The sequence below is a fragment of the Acanthochromis polyacanthus genome, chromosome 2, assembly GCF_021347895.1.
Source record: "Acanthochromis polyacanthus isolate Apoly-LR-REF ecotype Palm Island chromosome 2, KAUST_Apoly_ChrSc, whole genome shotgun sequence".
Taxonomy (NCBI): domain Eukaryota; kingdom Metazoa; phylum Chordata; class Actinopteri; family Pomacentridae; genus Acanthochromis; species Acanthochromis polyacanthus.
This window is the reverse complement of record NC_067114.1, coordinates 39,621,096-39,627,195: the sequence shown is the minus strand read 5'-3', so window position 1 is coordinate 39,627,195 and position 6,100 is coordinate 39,621,096.

The following is a 6,100-nucleotide window of genomic DNA, read 5'->3' as shown; positions in this document are numbered from 1 at the left end:
GTAAACGTTGGCTGAAAGCTGCTTTTCCTATGACATGACTTGGTGTGCTGGAACAGTTTGTGCTCGAGTCTATAAGAGACTAAACACCAAGAACATGCTACGGCTCGTTTCGTGTTTCTTTATAATTGGTTAATTCTCTTTGTGGTCATTTGCCATCTTTTTCTGGATGTACTATGGCTCTTAATGCTCATTTTATACCTTTGCAGCACTCTGCCATGGTTTCATCATTCGCATTTTGTTCTACATTTTCATTTTGTGTCTCTTTGTGGTCACTTTTCAGCTCTCCTGTCATTTTAGGTCTCTATGCTGTCACTTTGCATGCGTTCGGGATCATTTTGCGTCTCTTTGTAGTTGCTTTACATCTTTCTGTGGATTTTTTGGTGCTTCTTATGGCTGTTTTTCATCCATTTCTGGTCATTCTGCATCTCTATATAGCTGATTTCTGTCTCTTTTTGGAGCCTCTGTGGTACTTTTGTCTTTCTTACTCGTCTTTTTGCATTTTTCTGTGGTCATTTTGTGTCTTTGTGGTGGTTTTGGTCTCTGTGGTCATTTTATATGTGTCTTTCATTTTGCCTCCGTTTGTAGTGTGGAGTGTTTGTACTTGTTTTGTGTCTTTTTGTAGCTTTTCGATTATCGTTGTAGTTAGTTGTGTCTTTGTGGTCATCTTGTGTCTCTTTGTTTTGTGGTTATACTGCATCTCTGTGTGGTCATTTTGTACCTTTTGTACCTCTCCTGCGGTTTCGTTGTTTGTATATTGTTCTTTAATTTTGTCACCGCTGTCTCTGTTTTGGCTTTTTGTGTCTCTTAGTGGCCAGTTTGTCTTGTATTGTAATCTTACATCTTCTTGCGGACATGTTTCCTATTTTTATATGGTCATTTTGTGTCTTTGCATCACTCTGTTTTTGTTTTGTTGTTTGCATTTTCCTCTTTATAGTCAATTCATGTCTCTTTGCGGTCATTTTGCAGCTCTCTGCTGGTGTTTTAGGTCTTAGTGCTGCTTTCCATGCATTTGTGATCATTTTGGGTTGCTTTGCATCTTTCTGTGGATTTTTTGGTGTTTTTTATGGGTTTTTTGCATCTGTTTCTGGTCATTCTCCATCTCTCCATCTTTTTGCTTTATTACATCTCCGGTAATTTTGTGTCTCTTTGTGGTTGTTTTGGTCTGTGTGGTCACTTTGTGTGAGTGTGCGCGTCCTTTTTCCATTTTCTATTTGTAGTGTGGAGTGTTTGTACTTGCTTGGCGTTTCTTTGAAGGTAGTTGTGTCTTTGTGGTCATCTTGTGTCTCTTTCTGGCTCTTTTTGTCTCCTAATTGTCATTTTGTGCCCCTGTGATTATTTGCATCTCTGTTGTTGCTTTGTGTCTTTTAGTTTTGTGGTCATATCACATCTCTGTGTGGTCATTTTGTACCTTTGAATTACTTGCTTGCTGTTTTGTTGTTCATATTTTGTTCTTTAGGGTCAATCTGTCTCTAAATGTGACCGCTGTGATTGTTTTCTGTCTCTTTTTTGGCTTTTTTGTGTGTCTCTGTGTCCATTTTGTCTTGTGTTGTAATTTTCCTTTTTTTGGGACATGTATTTTTATATGGTCATTTTGTGTCTTTGTTGTTGTTTTGTTATTTGCTCTTTATGTCTCTTTGTGCTGACTTTACATCGGTTTCTGGTCATTTTGCACCTCTTATTGGTTGTGTGTTCTTGTGGCCATACTGGTCTCTGGTTGTTTTGTTTCCCTTTGTTTTGCCTCCATTTGTAGTGATTGTGTGTTTGTATTTGTTTTGTGTCTCTTTTTTGTGTCTCGTTTTGGTTTTGTTTTGCAATTTGGCTTCTCTCTGACCATGTTGGGTCTCCTTGCGGTTGTTTACATTTTGTTGTGGTCATTTTACATTTATTTATCATTTTGTTTATTTATCAGCATCATTTTACAGGTTAAGCAGAACTCTCCTTCTGCTGATATAATTTAGAAAAACTAAACAGCTGTATTTTGTTCAAGCTGGAGACCAAAAGCCAACAGAACCACACCAACTATCACAGCTAACTTGACAAAATACACCTGAACCCAGTCCATTCAGTAATTCTTCCATGTTTTTACAGAAAAGTGTAGTGCAGGTTCTCCTCTCTGATCACACTGGTAAGCACCAGACGCCGGTATAAGACAGACTTTGCGACACAGTTTTACCTTACCAGCACTAATGCCTCTAAATCAAAGTCGGATTAATTGAGGTGAGGTAATGTCCTGCCACCAAGAGAGAAAAATACACCGTAAATAGGCACCCGGCTGAGATGTGCAAATTGGACGGCAGGGTGTGTACCGAGTCTTATTACACCTCCTACTGTGATAATGTTTAGCAAAATTCTGTTATTTCCATTCACCATGTGCACTTCTTCTCTTGTAGTGCTGCTACAAAGCAAGTCAATGTGACTCAATAAAGTGCTCACCAGCTAGAGGTTTGGCATTTCAACAGGTGCTCAAACCAAAAGGACAGAATCTTTTTGTCGATGAAACGACTCAGCATCATGTAGTCTTAATCTTTTCTACGATTAGATATACTGCAGGTAACTGCGACTCTTTGACACTTGGACATCTGTTTGGTCACTGTTGTGGAGTTTTTGACTGATTAACTCGATTATCCTCAGCAGACAGACTCGGTCTTTCTTTTTTACATTGGCTTAAAATCACAACTTCCTGTTTAGTGTTCGCCTAGAGCCATGCTGGTATTATTATTATTAGCATTTAGCTAACATACTGATGGTAATAAGTATGTTTATTCTCTTAGTTTACTGTGTTAAGCTTGCCAGCTTTTACTAATTAGGCCAAAATACACCTGCTCTTGATAGGAATGTTAGAAGCAAATTTGATTATAAACCAAAGGCCTGAAGCTGAAAGGTTGACCTGCTGGTGGTGCTAGAGGATAAGTCACAGGTTTACCAAAGTGAGGCTGATTCATCCGCTGAATGCTTGCGCAAAATTTCATGACAATCCATGCAACAACTGCTGAGATATTTGAGTCACACTGCTGAAAATACAAACTTCAATTTGACTTGTAGGTCTCACTGTCACATCCCTGAAACTGGACAAACTAATTAAAAGCTTGATAAGATTAAAAGAGTGGAGAAACAACACAAGCTTCACACACTAGTTACTAAAGTCATGAGCAATCCTACAAATGTGGTGCAAAATGACAGTGATGCAGCGGTTCAGGCTTTATGGTCAATTTTTTTAGCACTGCAGGATTTAGTAGCATCTAGTGGTGAGGCAGGAGATTACAAGAAACTGAATACTCACCGCTGTCCAAGCATGTAGAAGAAGTTATGGTGGATTTATCTCCAAAGTAAAAACACAAGATCTTCTCTGAAGTCAGTGTTTGATTTGTCTGTATAACTATAACAGGCTCCTGCTGCTTCTGTGGATATGAAAGGCTCATTCCCAACCGACAAAAATGCAACAATTCAAAATTTCAGATAATTACGCACCAATGAAAATGCCTTTATGAATACTACAATACTTCATTCATTCTTTAAGAAGAACTCGGGTACAAGAGAGAAAGAAAAAAAAACCACTATACACCTTGCAGCAGATGATATCAGCAAGTATTTTTGCTACAAAGGTGTCAGCAGCAGCCTTGAAAACAAGTTATTTTCAGGACTGGTGGGAAAGTAGAGGTGAAAATTGGGGTGAGGTGTGAATGCTGGATTTTTAGCTCAGAGTTGGGGCCGAGTCAGTTTTATCTTAACTAGAAAAACTCACATATAAATGCAGTTCAGCTGGCCTAAGTAAAAAACATCCTGGGAAATATAAAGGTGGACTGACAAAACGTTGACGTGGACACTCTGAGTAGGCTTTCATGGATGAAGATGAACATAAAGTCCATTCGTCTCCCAAAAGTATCATTAGAAACTTTCTGAATGGATCATCGAAGACACTCACGTATGGGAGGAGAGAAACATCTTAAGATGCTGTCGAACCTGTTCAAGGAACCATAAACTTCCGATTTCATCCATGTTTTGGTTAATTTTTAACACAAACTGTTGAAGTGGCACAACAGTAGATCTGCCTTTCGGACATCATCACTGTTTTCTCATCTATTTATGCTCGAACATGGAAATACAACTAGTAACTCCGATCAGTTACAACAACAAAACCACACGCCTAATATAGTGTAGGTCTCCAAAACAGCTGTGACAATTTGAGGTCTCGACCTGGTGGCATCAGGTACCACAGTGTTAGCAGCAGATGCTTTTAATCCTGGAAGCTGTGAAGTGGATCCTTCATTGATTTGACTTGTTTTTCTAACAGATGCTCGATTGGACTGAGATGGCAGAGATTTGAAGGTTGACTCATTTTATTTATTCTTTATTTGACCAGGTAGGATCAATTGAGAACAATTTCTTATTTATAATGATGACCTGGCAAGAGGCCCCAGCAGGTAGAAAGATAACAAATAAACAATACATATGCAAAAACTTACACACAAGTGTTTAAACAGAGATTAAAAACGCCCTAAATTAATGCTAGCTATTCGATGAAAACATTCAGCATGTGCAGTGGCCAGCTAAGGTCTGCCGCAGTTTCTGCTTAAAGATGTAAGGTGACGGAAGTGATGACAGTTTCAGAGATTTTTGGAGGGAATTCCAATCGATTGCTGTAGCAAAGCGAAAGGAATTTCGGTCAAAGACGGTGTGAACCTTAGGGAGCGAGAGTGTTATGAGATCACTGGACCTCAGGTGGTAGATGTTATGGGAGGGGTGTAGGAGGTTGGAGCGGTATTGAGGTATCTTCCCTGGTAGGGCCTTTTAGATGAGTAAAAGCCAGTGCTGGAGTCGCCTGATGTAAAGGGAGGACCAACCCACCAGTTTTAAAGATCACAATGGGGGGTGGAGAAAGGTGCACTGGTAGCAAGACGGACGGCTGAGTGATGGAGGACATTAAGCCTGTAAAGGGCACACTTTGGGTCCATTTTATAGAGGACATCACCATAGTCGAACATGGGAAGGATGGTCATCACCTTGGTCAAAACCTTAGACACATGATCATGTCTTCAAACCATTCCTGAATAATGTTTGTAGTGCAGCAAGGAGCATTATCCTGCTTAAAGAGGCCATGAAAGAGTATAACTGGCCTGCAGCAATGTTCAGTAGTTGTCAAAGTAACATCCACAGGAATGCAGGACCAAACATTGCTCATCAAACTGCCATTGCCGGTTTGACTTCTTCCCATCCTGCTGCCATCTGTTCCTCAGGTAAACGACGCACACCCACCCAGTCGTCCATGTTCAGAAAAGAAAATTTCATTCATCAGACCAGGTCGCCTTCTGTCATGGCTTCATGGTCCAATTATGACACATTTTTAGGAGTTTTTAGCATCAGACAGGCGTCATCAGCTTCATACACAGTAAGCCTTTCTGTCACAGCAGCATTAATTAAACTTTTCACCAGATTGTGCCACAAAGGTTCTTCTGTAAGATCAAACCAAACAATCCAGTCTTCATCACTGGGCGTCACACCTCCATAACCTCCATAACCTAGATGCCAGTTCATCGCTTGTCCTTCCTTGAACCACTTTTGTTAAACCGCCACATACCAGGAACACCCTGGCACACAACAGGAGACTTACAAATACCACTCGTGCTCAGAGGAAATGCTAACAGATTACTAATAATAACATGCTGTGGGGGCTCAGCAGTGAGCGGACTGTGGCCTTTTTCATTCTATAAAAATGTTTAATGACAACAAATCCGTAAGCACAAATCCAGTTTAAAGTGGAGTAAACTTCTACTAAGTTTAGAACCTGGAAAACTCCTGTTAGCATCAGAAGAGGTGAGCTTTCACATGTTTCAGAAACCAGGATGTGAACAACATAACGTCGATAGAAGTGTGCAAGTAATTGTGACAAAGCTGTACTGGGCTGCATTTAATAAATATAAACTATGATGGCAGTTATTATACGGATTTCACTTCTTCAGTAAGACAACTATCACATTTATTTCCATTTACTTGTGAAAAGCACATTTTTCCTCATTGCTACTTTGTGTTGGGCTTAATAAATTTGCTGCTCCTCACGTTTATTGCTTGAAAATGAGAACTTTTTGTAACAGACAGTATCCAG